Source organism: Cyprinus carpio, chromosome B11 (genome assembly GCF_018340385.1).
Source record: "Cyprinus carpio isolate SPL01 chromosome B11, ASM1834038v1, whole genome shotgun sequence".
Lineage (NCBI taxonomy): Eukaryota > Metazoa > Chordata > Actinopteri > Cypriniformes > Cyprinidae > Cyprinus > Cyprinus carpio.
The window spans coordinates 13,482,449-13,498,101 of record NC_056607.1 but is presented as its reverse complement, the minus strand read 5'-3'; positions in this window follow the sequence as shown (position 1 = coordinate 13,498,101).

The window sequence follows — 15,653 nt, the reverse complement described above, 5'->3', positions numbered from 1 at the left end:
ATACGTGCATGGTGCGATGCCTTACCCTGCATTAACTGCATAGAACCTGGAAAGATCAAGTGCTGGAAATGTTTCTACGAACAGCGTCACCTAGGGTATCTGCAAATGAACCCCACTCATCTTCAGTGAGTTTTCATGTTGTACTAAGTTTTCATGCATGTGGGTCAATAGGGATGTCTGTGAGGATAAAAAGACGAAAAATCCTTTAAAAAAATCTACCTTAAAATACATATTTCAGGTTGTTTAAATGCAATCTTTGCATTTGTGGGAGTTTCAAAAAATTGTGAAGAAAAATAAAATAAATAATAATAATAATATATATATATATATATATATATATATATATATATATATGTGTGTGTGTGTGTGTGTGTGTGTGTGTGTGTGTGTGTGTGTGTGTGTGTGAAAATAAACATATAAATAAAATTATCATTAAAAATAATATTAAAAATAAAAAAATCAAAAAAACAAATAAAAAACAAAAAACAAATAAAATACAAAAAAAATAAATAAAACAATTCCATCCACCCTAACAATCATTTTCCATATATAAGTAAATATCATACTATATATTTATATATATATATATATATATATATATAATATATATATATATATATATATATATATATATATATATATATATATATTATAAAGGTCCATAAATGTAATACATACTGGTAACATGAACCGATTCTGGTGACATGATGACAAAATAGATTCCAGCATGTTGTTTACATTACATTTAGATTTAGATTTTCTTCAGAATTGTGGTATTTTATTGACATACAGAACCCTGACATATAATAATATATTTGGCCCAGAACAAATTGATGGTTAATGAATTGAATCACAAGGCAATGATGTAAATTCACTCTTCATTTAAACCAAAAACGTGGCTTAAAGCTGCCTTTAACGTTCCTTCTTTTCTAACGTTATTTAAAGCATTTGGAGTAGCGACTCAGGTAGCCAATAAAATTTCTGGGCTGCCTATAGGACCACCATCTCGACACACCCCTGGATCTATATACTAATCCCATTTTCATAAAAAAAAGAGAATTATTTTATTGGCCTCATAAAATTATACATTACTGCATGCTGGCAATGGACACGATTTACCAGGCAATCCTATGCATGCTGGTAGACAAATAGATTAGTGTGCCAAGCGTATTGTTTAATCATCGTAAAGGTTAATGTGGCCATATGGGTCTTTACCATGAATGAGACAGTTTGCAGAAGCTCCCACACAATACATACAGTCTAGCACTTTACCTGAGCCCGGGAGTACATTAATGAAATGCTAATCTTGCCTCCGACGACACCCACAAGGAAGGAGGGAAGCAAGGATGAGAATATTATGCAATACTCTGGGGTCAAGACCTCGTTGCAGGCGCTCTGAAATTCAATCAAACGCACAAATTATAAAATATATTTCTGAACTCTCCAACAGAACCTGCCACAAGTGCTAATTAAAGGAATGTGGGTGTACTTGCACGTACCTGAGGCGGTTTAAGGTCTTCCTGATGATGAACTCCATTGTGCCAAACACTTTGTATTCACCTACACCCACACCACAGATGGCAAGTTCTTGCGCAATCCTTTTGGGACGCTCAAAAAAAAATATATATCGTGCAGACTGTGAATTTGGCTCATTTGAATGTGTATTTGTTTTTATGTGCTGAAGAAACTTGACAAGAGACAGACAAAGGCATGCAGCGATACCTGACTGACACTCACGCTCACAATAGGTACTGCTGCATATTTATTAACTGAGCCAGAGTGTCAGTCAGATACTCTCTGTCCTGCTTAGTCCTTCCTCTGAGCACACGTGCTTGCAGAGTCAAGACAAGACCCTTGGTAAGGCTCTCTGATGATTAATGAGACGGCGGTGCTGTGACGCAAGGGAATGAACAGACGGGAGGAGAGGGAAAACACAATGTGAGGCCTTATAAATGGTCAAAGACAGCGCGTCTCTAGAGCGTCTCTACTCTCTGCTCGAGATGAAGTGGTCGCGGAGCTTCTGGTGCGAGTAGAGCTGGCGTCTGGGCAGGGACCTACAATACTAATGCGATATCGCACATTTCTAGAGGGCAGTGTCAAGAACAATTTATTGAAGCAACACTGCCCAACATGTTCCTGTCCATATGGCACTTGCCCCTTGGACATCAACAGACATCTTCGAGAAGCAGCCACACCTTATATGGTTGTGATGGGAGGTCTGATTTTGGTCTCTCTTCAGTCCCTCATATTTGTTAAAAGAATAGCTCATTCAATAATTAAAATTTGCTGATAATTGACTTTCCCTCAGGCCATCCAAGATGTAGATGAGTTTGTTTCTTCTTTGGAACAGATTTGGAGAAAGTGTAGCATTACACAATTGCATTATCCTTTCTAAATTGGCTTCATTTTTGGATTCATTCTGTAATTGGGATGATACCATTTTACCTGACAAATAAAATGTTATATTTTATTTTTTCTGAACTCTGCTGAAATCATTATGACTAGTAAATTGTGAGGAGGCTTTTGTTACCACAAATCAATGGCCAGGATATGTCAAACTGAAGGCTCATGAATGATAGGAGCAGTAGGCTCATCATTGGAGACCTTCTGATTTCTGTCTATCACTAATGTTAGCAAGTTGTATGGGAAAAGACTAAGTAAACTATATTTTTTTGTCATAAGAAAGCAGTAGGCAGCGGACAAAAAGGTATTAGTCAACCTACACAAATTTGTGATCGTAAGATCCACGTAAGGCCAATGTGAGACTTAAATGAGACATTAGGTCCCCAATGAATGAATAATTGAATATATGGAAGATCTATATGGAAGAATAATCAAATATCTAAATTAATATACAGTCGATATTTGTGATCAGATTTTAATTAGAAATATTGCCTAAATTGAATGGCCACTTGAAATTGGAGTCAGATTGAACATGAAGCTGCCATTCACTGCAGAGGCACCCATTCACTGCAGAGGATCCATTGGTGAAGACCGAACACGCATTAAACCTCTGCAGAGGATCCATTGGTGAGCAAGTCATGTATTGCTAAATGCACCCATTCACTGCAGAGGATCCATTGGTGAGCAAGTCATGTATTGCTAAATTTTAAATCTTGGATGACCTGAAAGTGAGCAAATTTGTATTTTTTGGTGAAGTAAATAGAATTAAGATTAGACTCTTTTTGATAAACCTTAAATAGTATTTACATTCTGATTGTTGGTCTGAAAGACGTTTGGAAAGAGTCTCCTGAAAAAAAAAAAAAAAAAAAAAAAAAAAGATGTAGGCGGAAGAATGAATCCCATTTGTCTTCCACTTGCATTTTTTCATCCTTTTTTGAACCTTCAACACTCGCTGTCCTCTCTGCTGCCTGGAGTTAACTCAGCAGGCAGGGAAAGAGGGCTGGACACATGAAATTTCCTATTCTCATTGACATCAGTAAACATTCTCTTTGCGTACCAGATACATTTCCATCAGCTGTCGTTCTCAGTGCCTAGAGTCTTTTATCACACTTAGCTAGACTTGCAGTTTAAGCTGCAAAACTCAGTCGAAGGAAAGCTCATGTGGTAGTCCTATACAAAGTTGCTGTCAAAACAAAACATCCGAGTTCTTCTTGGTGATTTTATTTGCACTCATTATTAATCATCACTCATCCTCACTAATCATACTTACACAAAAGCTGAAATGCACTGAAATGAACCAATACCAACACTACTATGAACACAATAAAAAGAACAGAACAACAAGATTTCAACATTCAATTCAATTCAAGTTTATTTGGCGCTTTTTTACGATACAGACATTGCAAAGCAACTTTACAGAAAATTAAGTTTTCTACAATATTTAGTAGTAGCTTAATCATGGTGACTGTCCAGTTTATGTGTATACGGCAGTTCAGAAAAATCAATAATATGTAAACAAACAGACGATCACTATTAACAGCAATATGCAATCAAACTTATAGCAAAATGTGGTAGTTCTGTATTTGTCTCAGGGTTAGCATCATCTGAGGTCCTCTGAGGGCTGGCATCATCTCTTCTCAGCTGGATCTAGACTGGAGCTTGTGTGTAAATCCTAGTTACCAACAAATGTAAATCCCGTGGCAAAGCAGAGAAACAAAGAGAGACATAATTAGCGTAGCTGCTGTTCCAGCAAGTAAAATTAATTAGATTAACCCAGTTAAAGAATAATAATGCGCATTTGATCAGATATAACGAGTCCAAAATTATGAGATGCATTATTTGAATGCTTGGGCCAAAGAGGTGTGTTTTTTAATCTAGATTTAAACAGAGAGGAAGTGTGTGTCTGAACCCCGAACATTGTCAGGAAGGCTATTCCAGAGTTGTGGAGCCAAATGCGAAAAAGCTCTACCTCCTTTTAGTGGACTTTGCTATCCTAGGTACTATCAAAAGTCCAGCATTTTGTGACCTTAGGGAGCGTGATGGGTTGTAGTGTGGTAGAAGCTATTTTACGGAGGAGCTAAGCCATTAGGGCCTTATAAGTAAGTAATAATATTTTGTAACTGTACGGAACTTCATAGGTAGCCAGTGCAGAGACTGTAGTATTGGGGTATTTTTATATGATATGAGTATATTTTCTTTGATCTGGTAAGACTCTAGCCGCTGCATTTTTGGACTACCTGTAGCTTGTTTATTGAGGATGCAGGACAACCATCTCTAACTGGTCCAATAAGTAATATCTCTGTCTTATCTGAATTTAATAGGAGAAAATTATTGGTCAACATTTTTAACACACTCTGTTAGCTTAGATAGTTTTTAAAGTTTCACCTGGTCTTGTTGAGATATATAGTTGAGTATCAAATCAGCATAACAGTGGAAACTAATCCCGTATTTTCTAATGATATTACCAAGGGGCAACATGTATATTGAAAATAGCACAGGACTTAGGACAGATCCTTGTGGCACTCCATATTTTACTGGTGATAAATAGATGACTCCCCATTTAGATAAACAAAGTGGTAGCGATCGACAGGTAGGATCTAAACCATCTTAAAGCCTGCCCTTGGATACCTGTATAGTTTTTGTAATCTAATCTATGAGTATGTCGTGATCTATAGTGTCGAACGCTAATAGAAGAATTATTTATTATTTATTGTTATTATTTAAACAACAAGATTATTAACAACTTGTAATTAAAAAAAAAAAATTGTGCAGAACTATTTCATTCTACCACAGATTCAAACCTAAAGTTGACAGTTTAACAGCTGAGCCCAATCCTCTGTTATTAATTCCAAAAAAAAACATTAAAACAATTAATTAAGGAATTATAAGATACTTAATTAAAAACATACTTTATCAAAATCTCACACAACAATTAATAGTATTATGGACTGAGCGAGTGTGATTACCTGCATCTGATACAGCATTTATTCTTCAGCTCAATCTCATATTCACAATAAAATGTCCGTTTGAATGTCTGCTGAGGAAAGCGATATCTTTGTTGTACTGTTAAGATTTCCGATGACAGCACTGCTCAGAGCATTTGTTGGGTGCCTCTTACAAGGTGTTGTTGAAACTAAAAATAACTTTCTTGTTTATAATGCTGTTTCAATCTCTTTCGATATAAAAGTCTTTACTGCTTACTCTCTCTTGAAAACAGTGGCGGATCTAATGGTGGAATAATGTAACTTAAATCACTATCACGAACACACCATTTCTCAACACTAAGTACTATTGTACTACTATTATTTATCTAAATATTATAATAATAATATTTAATAAACAACAACAGCTATCATCAAACATACAAAGGCAACATTCTGATATACAGCTTTTAATGTTACATAAAATGTAATGTGATGAGATTTTCCCCTTAGCGAAAACTATTTGCTCTGGAACAAATAACAAATTAATGAGACCAAATACTACCCGTTAGATTTACCCTAAATTTCTCATTGTTGTACTGTATATAGGCCTATAAAACAATTCTGGAACTAAATCATAGCTATAAAATACAGAAGAAAGGAACAATGGATTAGAAAAAAAAGTATGCTTGTAGAGTAACAAAGAAAAACTGTGTCTCAAGTGCAAATAAACATCTTTGATACTACAGAGCTTACTTCGACCCTTAGGCATGAAAAATCCCTGACCGTCTCTCTCTCTCTCTCTCTCTCTCTCTCAGTACAGTAAATGTTTGTTTTGCTGGTCTCAAACCAACTCTGTTGATTGAAATACTGTATGCTGTAGGGTGGAGCAGAAGCTCAATCCAAACAAGCTGTTGCAAATCTAAGCTGTGGTTCTTACAGAGCCTTACATACTATAGCTAGAAAGCCAAAGCCCAGACCTCATACAGGAGAAGCAGGATCATCCAAGTGTGGAGGAACCTGCTTAAGGATTCCCTCATGCTTCTCACAGAATGTCCATTGAACTTCCTTAGCTTGCTAACAAGGACTGTCACAGCATCAGTCAACCAGAACATGTCTCTCAGAAAACAAGCCTAACAAACAAACACATCATCTAATATGCAGATGAGACCTTTCCAGCAGCCCTGGCCCTCCTGCATCTTTCAACAAGGATATCCCAGTGAGAAAACTAGAAATCTAAGCATGGCATCACAAATGACATATTGTCTGTAAAAAGATTGTGTAGTGAGGGAAATATGGTACTTAAAATAACAGTAAACAGCAAGCTATGTTGGATAAATCGGGAATAATTCAGATTTTTTAATGATTTTGAAAGAAGTCTATTATCCTCAGCCATGCTGCATTTATCAAATCAAAAAAAAAGTAAAACAGTAATATTGTGAAACAAGTAAAGATGACACACAAGCTTATTCAAACAAAAGCCAACACAGATAAGTTGTATGAAACAATGCAAAATCAACGTTACTCATCTATCAAGAAGAAACAACGCAACCCCGGAATCTGATTCCAGGCTTTCCAGCTCCTTGAGGCCTCTCCACCGCTGGAAAGCTGCTCCGATATTCAGGCAGGAACCTTTTGCCTGATCGTAACCTTTCTTTTTAATGTTTTGTTCCTCCGATATTTTCTTTTTTTTTTCCTTCATCTGTAATTGGTCTGCTAATATCCTATGCACTCAAATTGAGCGCTCTCTTTTCTCTATCATTACAAGACATGCCCCTATAATTGCTGATTGGCTGCAAGTGTGTTCCAACACTATGGTCAAAAGCTTTTTTCAAAAATTGCTTATGCAACTTTAAGCTTTGCCATCACAGAAATAACAAATTACAAAAAAAAAATAAATAAATACAAATCAAAATGTGTTCCATTTTAAGCGTATACTGTACAATTCCAGGTGTTCCTCTGTATACATTAGATGTCCAGGAATTTAATCCCCTCTCTATTTCTCCATGTTTGGCAAAGCTACAGCTCCAAGACTTTTGCATTCTGCAAGTGCTGGTTTTCAAAGAGATTATAGATTGTTGCATGGATATTATGCATGTGGAGGGAAGGCTTGTAACAGTGCTTGTAACGGTGCAGCAAGTCCACACCATCACTGTAGATTAGAAGCAACTTGGGAAAATGGGATGTTTCCCAGCTCCAGGGTGTGACCAGGTTGAGCCAGCTTCAGCAGCGGTGAGGTTGCAACAATTTACATCATGCAGACATCCATCTAACACGCCAAATACCATCCCAATTGACGGCACAGCTTTTAATTTCAAATAAATTGAATGCATTATGAATGTATCACTGTACGCACTTTTCCAATTAAGATTTTGCGGGTGATCTGTTATTACAATTATTTTCAAGACAATTAAGCATGTTTCCCCCCACATTTCTCGATTTCTCATGTTCCAAATGTTATTTATCCTAAAATAAATGGTGATTAAATTTATATTATCATTATCATCAGAGTAAATACATTAATCAATGAATAAATTCATTAACATTAATATATATATATATATATATATATATATATATATATATATATATATATATATATATATATATATATATATACACACACAATTAAAAAAAAAAAATAGCCATTAAGAATTTGCAAGTGAACACATCTTATTTTTGTAATAATATTCAAACCTCCCTATGAAACTTTGTATTAATTAAATTAATTTAGTCTCCAGTGAACTTATTTTTGGCAAACCACAATAGACCTAATAGGTCACTAAACTGACCACCAAATACAATAAAATAAAAAAAATGCCTTTGAGCGTATAATCAGAACTGAATCACTGCTTGAGTCACAATGAGAAAATATCGTTTGCCACTGAGCACAACATACATTATGTTAATATACTGTATATGGATAATACTTCCAAAATAACAAGGCAAATTAAACAAACAGTCATAAAATAATAATTTAAAGTGAGCTAAATAATAAACAATAATAATATATTCGTCCACAACACTAAATCATTGCCATTTTATAAACTCTAACAACAGGATGTCTGAAAAGCTTACATGCTAGACCACATATTCTCCTAAACAGGAAAGGAATGAAAGCAATATTTTGTCAGGACGTTGCCGTACAAGCTTCACTGAAACAACATATTTACTGGGTGTTTACTGTTATTACTTCTTGCAAAAGCTTTGGTCAGATAGAAAGGCGCTAACTGGCCCTTCATCAAGTGATTCAAGTTGCTTTTAACATCATTTACTAGCTGCCACAGTCACTTAGTAAAGCTCTGCTGGCAGAAGTTATGTGAGGGATGCTATGAAGATTATCTAGGACAGTGGTCTCCAACCCTGCTCCTGGAGAGCTACTGTCCTACAGATTTCAGCTTCAACCCCAATCAAACACACCTGAACCAGCTAATCAAGGTGTTCAGGGCTACTTGATAATTACAGACAGGTGTGTTGGAGCAGGGTTGGAACTGAAGTCTGCAGGACGGTAGCTCTCCAGGAGAAGGGTTGGAGATCCCTGATCTAGGACAATAGCAGAGAAGACTGAAAATGTGGGCACGTAGAGTATGTGCTCTTCTAAGGAAAAGAAAGATCCCATGAGGCAATATTTTCATTTGGGACAAATATTTTTTTTTTTTTGTTTGTTTTTTTTAATTACCTTTTTGCATCATTTTCTTTTAAATATCACTGATGCTTCTAAAAATAATAAAAAAGTAAAAAATAAAACAAGGAACATTTGAGATAAAAAATTACTTTGTGATATATAAAAAGCTGCAATTGTGAGAGATAAAGCCACAATTATCAGAAAAAAAAGTGTGAATTATGAGAAAGTTGAAATAACCTTTTTTCTTTTTACTCTGTCAAAAACGGACGTCAGTATGTTTCAGCTTCCAACTGTCTTTTTTATTTTCCGATAGAAGTTTCCAAATATGTTTAAGGGCAAGTGTGATGAAAGAGAAAATCCTTTGAGAAATTCTACTGTACAATACATACAAAAGCACAGCTTGAACCAAACCCGAGGGGCCCTTTTTTAATATGTGTTATCTCCCTCTGGACTGGGCAACCGTAATTTTTTTTATTTTTATCTATTTTTTCTAGATATTTGTTCCAGGTATCTTGGCAGAAAAACAGCATGGTGGCCACATTCCATTAGAAAACATTATTTTACAGCCAATCTGTTTTACGTCAGAAAAACACAGCTTTATTTGCTAATGAAAACTAGCTTCCAAACACTTTTTTCTTACATCTTTAAAGTCGAGCTCTCATTCCAGTGTTTTGTTTTTGTTTGTTTTTTCACCATCCTTCTCTCAACCCACCTGGAATCCAAAAAATGCATGCTGGGAACGCCATCGAACACTCGTAAATCTTTTCAATGGCTTATAAAAATGGCAAAAACTAAAGTGTAGTCCAATGCTATGCAGATTGCTGAGCTATAGGGACGCCTCAAGATCAGATGGCCCTTTTCCCCTTTCTATGAGTGCTTTTCCTGCATCAGATCTAGCTGACTTTGATCTCTCTCTCTCTCTTGCTCTCACTCTCTGTCATCATAACTGTATTAGTGAGCTTGCCATTTTCTTCCCTGTATTCTATCAGGCTCCCTTTACTGCAGGGAACAGACCTTGTCACCCAGTTCCTCTCCATTTTATGTTGATAGTAAGCAATAACAGCATATGAATGTGTGCAGTGGCCTGCAACACCATTAATCCAAAAAAAAAAAAAAAAGTGTTCTGCATATTCAGCATGCTTCTTTAATTTTCCACTACTGACAAATCGAGATAATGGCAAGCCATACATAATGGGCCTAATGCTTATTTTCACATTAAATTGGGGATCTTCTTATGCAGTGTTATTAGAACATAAATGAACTATCAATAATGAGAAAAACAAGTTGCATTGCATTGTGTATAAGAAAGAAAAGTCAGTCAGGATGCGCCAAGCTACTTTTTAAATTATTGTACATGTCTTATTTCGGGGTAAAGGAAAATAAGGCATACATCAAACTCACTTTTTTATGCCATATCTCTACCTGCAGTTCTCCCTGGATAAGATGGATTTAAGATAGTATATATGTAAATCACCTGCAGTGCTGAGTCAGGAAAAGTATTTTTGTCCTCGAACAAAAATCTTACTTTTGTACTGGTTTAGAAATATGATTACAAACTGGGCCTGACAGCAATTAAGCAAACTGCTAAACACTTTTAGATCAGAATCCTACAGAGATACAACACAGATCTTCATGAGGTTTGCTGTTCTCCTCCTTTCAACAGCTTTCTATCTTAATGTCAAGCAGTTGGAAGCCTAGTTTCACTGCTCGCCTCATAACCATTTCATCTCTTTGAAGCCAAGACAGAAAATAGCTCAAAATGGCTCCATATCATAAAGCATTAATTTGATAATCCAATCCTGCTTCCTCTGCTTCCAAGGGGAATTTAGGTAAGAGATTTTCATGTTTTCTTGTTTGCCAGCCACTTTCAATTTTCCCGAGAACCTTTGGAACGGTCAACTATGGAATCCACCAACTGTGGAATTCAGACGATTGGTTTTGGACTGATGTGTAACTGAGAACAATCCTGTGATTTGTTCAAGTTTTGTGCCTGAGGAAAAATCAGAAGTGGTTCAGTTAACTTTCAAAACAGGTATTTTATCTGTTGAGAGATTAAATTAATACCCAAATATCTTGGTGCAAATACATAACACATTTCAGCCTTCTTCTCTGAGCCATACAAAACTGTCGTCCAAGGAGAAGAGAACTCAGAACAATAGTCATCATACAGTCCATCACACAACCAACACACCTGCTGTAATTAAAAGATCAATTCAATGAGGGAGTTTATCAATTCAATGAGGAAGTTTACAAGTAATCAGAGGCTGATCTGATCTCCGGCAACTCTAATGCTCACATTCGTAACCGTATGCTGAAGAGGACAGTGCAAGTCACATATAAGCCTTTATGAATTCAGCACTTGAAGACAGACACTCTCAAAGTATTTGATCACGAACATCCATGGAATTCTTAACTTTGATCTTTAAGTCAAGTGCCCTCTAGGAATACAAAACGTCTCCAGCTACCATAGACTGTAATATAACAAAGGACACACATTATATTCTGACCTCTGCCGATAGAGGGGTATGAATAGACATTTAAGTAGCTTAACCTTTACAAAAGTGAAACACTACCGAGACATTTTCAGTGAAACATCAACTGGCCCTAAATGTACAGACTGGCAAACCACTCACTGAAGGAGATCAGCTTAGCAGTTTATGAGGAAATAATTTAGAGAGAGAGAGAGACAAAGAATTCTAACTTCACTCACCTTATTATTGTTCAAACTTTCTTTTCTGGAACACATAAGAAGTTTTGAAGTTCCAAAAAGGGACACTGTTTATGTAGTGGACACAACCCATACACTATATTTTAAGTAATTTTTTTTTATTTATTTAGTAAGGAACAGGAAATGTAAGGGTATGGTAACATTTAGTTAGGTTCTCCTGGTTCTGGTCTGGACCCAAAAAGAAAATGATACATTTAGTCCTGGTCCACTTAGGATTGCTTAGGTCATTTTTAAAACCAAACCTAAAAAACCCAAAGTCAATATTTACTTTTTATCTTGAAAATGTGACTTGACAACCAGTCACCAAAAAAAAGAAAAAGATAAAGTACATGTTTCAAAAGACATGAGGCTGAGTATGTTTTTTTTTTTTTTCAGTATTTTGATTGTTATTATTAATGCTTAATATTCCTTTAAGTGTTTTTTGGCCAGTCACTATATTTCTCCTCATCTAAGTGAGGCATACAGCAAAACATTTAGCAAATAATGGTAAATCCAAATAGATTTTCAAAAAAAAAAAAAAAAAAAAGCATTCAAACAAACAAACAAGCTCCAGGATTTTAATATCAAACCACAAACCAAGTGGAAAAAGGTTCCTTGGCTTCCTTTGTGGCCATAGATCAGGAAATCCTCTGGAAGAACTGGAGCCACTAAGAAAGATTAATTGTGCTTTTCTTTGGAACTACAGTAATTAAGAAAAGTCCTTCAGGGGTCAAGTTGAAAAATCCAGGTTCAAGCTAACCGTGTTAGCAGCAGTTACAGAAAATTTGGACATGGATGAAAAGCAGAGAGCTGGAAGGAGTAGCCTGAGGGATGTGACGCTTGAGCTGTATAATCAATTATGCACTTTGCACAATGTGTGGCAAAGGCACTTCACAGTGAGATGTTGTTGATCGATCTCTTGTACAACTGCCGCCACTTAGACTTTAATAGTGAGAGCCTGCAGTTGATATCCTCAGGTAGCCTGTAACCTGGAGCTGTCCCCCATTGGCTAAAGGGATAATTCACCCAAAAAAATGACATTTCTGTCATCATTTAATCATACTCACATTGTTTTGAAAGCAGTATGACTTTTTTTGCTTTTTTTTTTGTGGAACACAAGTTATTTATATGTAACCCTGAACCACAAAACCAGTCTCAAGTCTCACTGCATTTGTAGCAATAGCTAACAATACATTGTATAGGTCAAAATTATCGATTTTTCTTTTATGCCAAAGATCATTAGGTTAATAAGTAAAGATAATTTTCCATGAAGATATTTTGTAAATTTCCTACAATAAATATATCAAAGCGTAATTTTTGATTAGTAATTTGCATTGCTAAGGACTTCGTTTAGACAACTTTAAAGGTGATTTTCTCAATACTGATTAGATTTTTTTTTCTTTGATTTTTTAGCACCCTCCGTTTGCAGATCTTTAAAGAGTTGTATCTCGGCCAAATATTGTCCTATCCTAACAAACCATGCATCAATCGAAAGCTTATTTATTCAACTTTCACATGGTGCATAGATCTCAATAAAAAAAAAATGGCCCTTATGACTGGTTTTGTTGTCCAGGGTGACATATTAAGATTTCCATGCTGCTACATTGTATTTCCATGCTGCTACATTGTATTTCTATACAATGAAAGCAAGCCATACATCCGGAAACAGTATTCAGAAATCAGTATTTTGTAAGAGTGTTTGATTTAATAAGTTCTGAAATTCATTATTCTGACCATGCAAGATTATGGTACATCCAGCAAATGTATAAGAATCACTTTTGTATGATGACTTCATCTTTCTTTGGAAAAGAACTTCCTCCTTTTTTTTTTTTTTTTTTTTTTTTTAAATTAAAAACTCACTTCTAATTAAGTAAGTGTGTGTGTGTGGGGGGGGGGGGGGGGGTATAATACCTTTGACTGGAAAGAACATACCTAGTGTAAGACTGGCATTTTTAATAGTAACCTATTAAAAATATTAAGCAATTATTTTCTTGCTTTCATAAAATTAAATTTAAGAATTCCCACATCTAATGGTTAAAAATATAAATATACTAATAAATATAAAAATATACTATCTATTCAGAACATGCTTGTGAAAAGGTACATTATGAAAAATTTTCACTTAATATCTTAAGAAAATGTGTAAAACTGCTATTCAGGTATATTAGATTTAATATGATGAGCAGAAATAATTATGCACTGACAAATAATGCATAAAAAGAGAGATACTATGTAAAAATGTACATTATAACAAAAAGATAAAGGCTTTAAATTTGAATTCCTATTCAAGCCAAGAGTGGGCAATGGCTGTATGACAATGGACTGAATCTGTTTTGTTCATTTTAATATGCACGCCTCGTTGTTTTTATAAAGTACAAAATAATAGAGGACACACAACTGATCTGAATAAAAAGAAGGCCTTGGGTGTCTTTAAATAAAAGATATGTAAGAAGCAGTATGAAGCATCTCAACACTCCATCTCTATTGGGGTTACATGCATGCATAGCGTCACAAATAGCCAATTTAATAGCACACATCTCATTCTAAAGCAATGGCCTGTGTCATGTCAGTGATACATCATTGTGAATTTAAAACAACTGGTTTGCCATAGCGCCTACATTTTTTTCTGTCTGTTTATTTATCCATCTGTTTATCCAGTGCTTATGAAAGGAAAAACATATAAATAGTATCTTCTTCTTAACTTCACTTGTAACAAAAGAGAATTTATAAATATACAAAATCTAAATATTTTGCATTATGGTAACCATGGAGATTGCATGCCCAATATATTTGTATTTGGGACAAAAAAAGTTTAGATATGGAACTGACATTTAAACAATATTAATCAAATAACAGTATTCACATGCTCTAAAACCAAAGGTTTAATAAACCATCTAAAGTTGAACATTAACACAAAGTAAGAGCTAAAAATGAAACTGTACAGCTAATTGCAATTAAAGACCTGCTTCCTGGCCAAAATGCACCATTAATTCACCCAGAATGAATACTGTGTCATCCTTTACTCGCCCCCCATGTCATTTCAAACCCATAAAACTTTGCTTAATATTCGAAACATGGATTAAGATATTTTTTAATGAAACCTGTGAGATTTCTGTGCCTCCAGTGAAATCACTTTACATATTTTAAATGCAGAAGCTTGTGTCACTAGCAAAACAAACTTTATTGGTTTTCACACACCTGTGCTTCCGTGTTTACCAGATGTGCTCCAGGTACACTACCAGTCAAAGGTTTTTGAACATTTTTAATAATTTTTAAAGAATTCTCTTCTGCTCACCAAGCCTGCATTTATTTGATCCATAATAAAGCAAAAGCAGTAATATTGTGAAATATTTTTATTATTTAAAATAGCTGATTTCTATTTGAATATATTTTAAAATGTACTTTATTCCTGTGATCAAAGCTAAATTTTCAGCAACATTACTCCAGTCTTCACATAATCCTTCAGAAATCATTATTCTAATATGCTGATTTGCTGTTCGAGAAACATATTATTATTATTATTATTATCATTATTATTATTCATATGTTTTTGAGCAGCAAATCAGAATATTAGAATGTTTTCTGAATGATCATGTGACTGGAGTAATGATGTAAAAAATTTAGCTTGAAATCACAGGAATATATATTTTTTTTAATATACTCAAATAGAAAGCATTAACTTTAAATAGTTAAAATGTTACTGCTTTTGCTGTATTTTGGATGAAATAAATGCAGGCTTGGTGAGCAGAAGAGAATTCTTTAAAAAACATTAACAACCTTACCATTTAAAAACTTTTGACTTGTAGTGTATCTGTGTCCGTCATTCTTTAGATGTAAATTTATTTATTTAAATTTAGATGTAAAACTTAAATCTGTTGATCATCTTCACAAGACTGATTAAACCACAGGATTCATATAAATTTGTTTTACTTTATGACCTTTTTGGATCTTCTAAATTTTGGGTACTGGACTTTCAATCGATCAGAAACATCAAAGT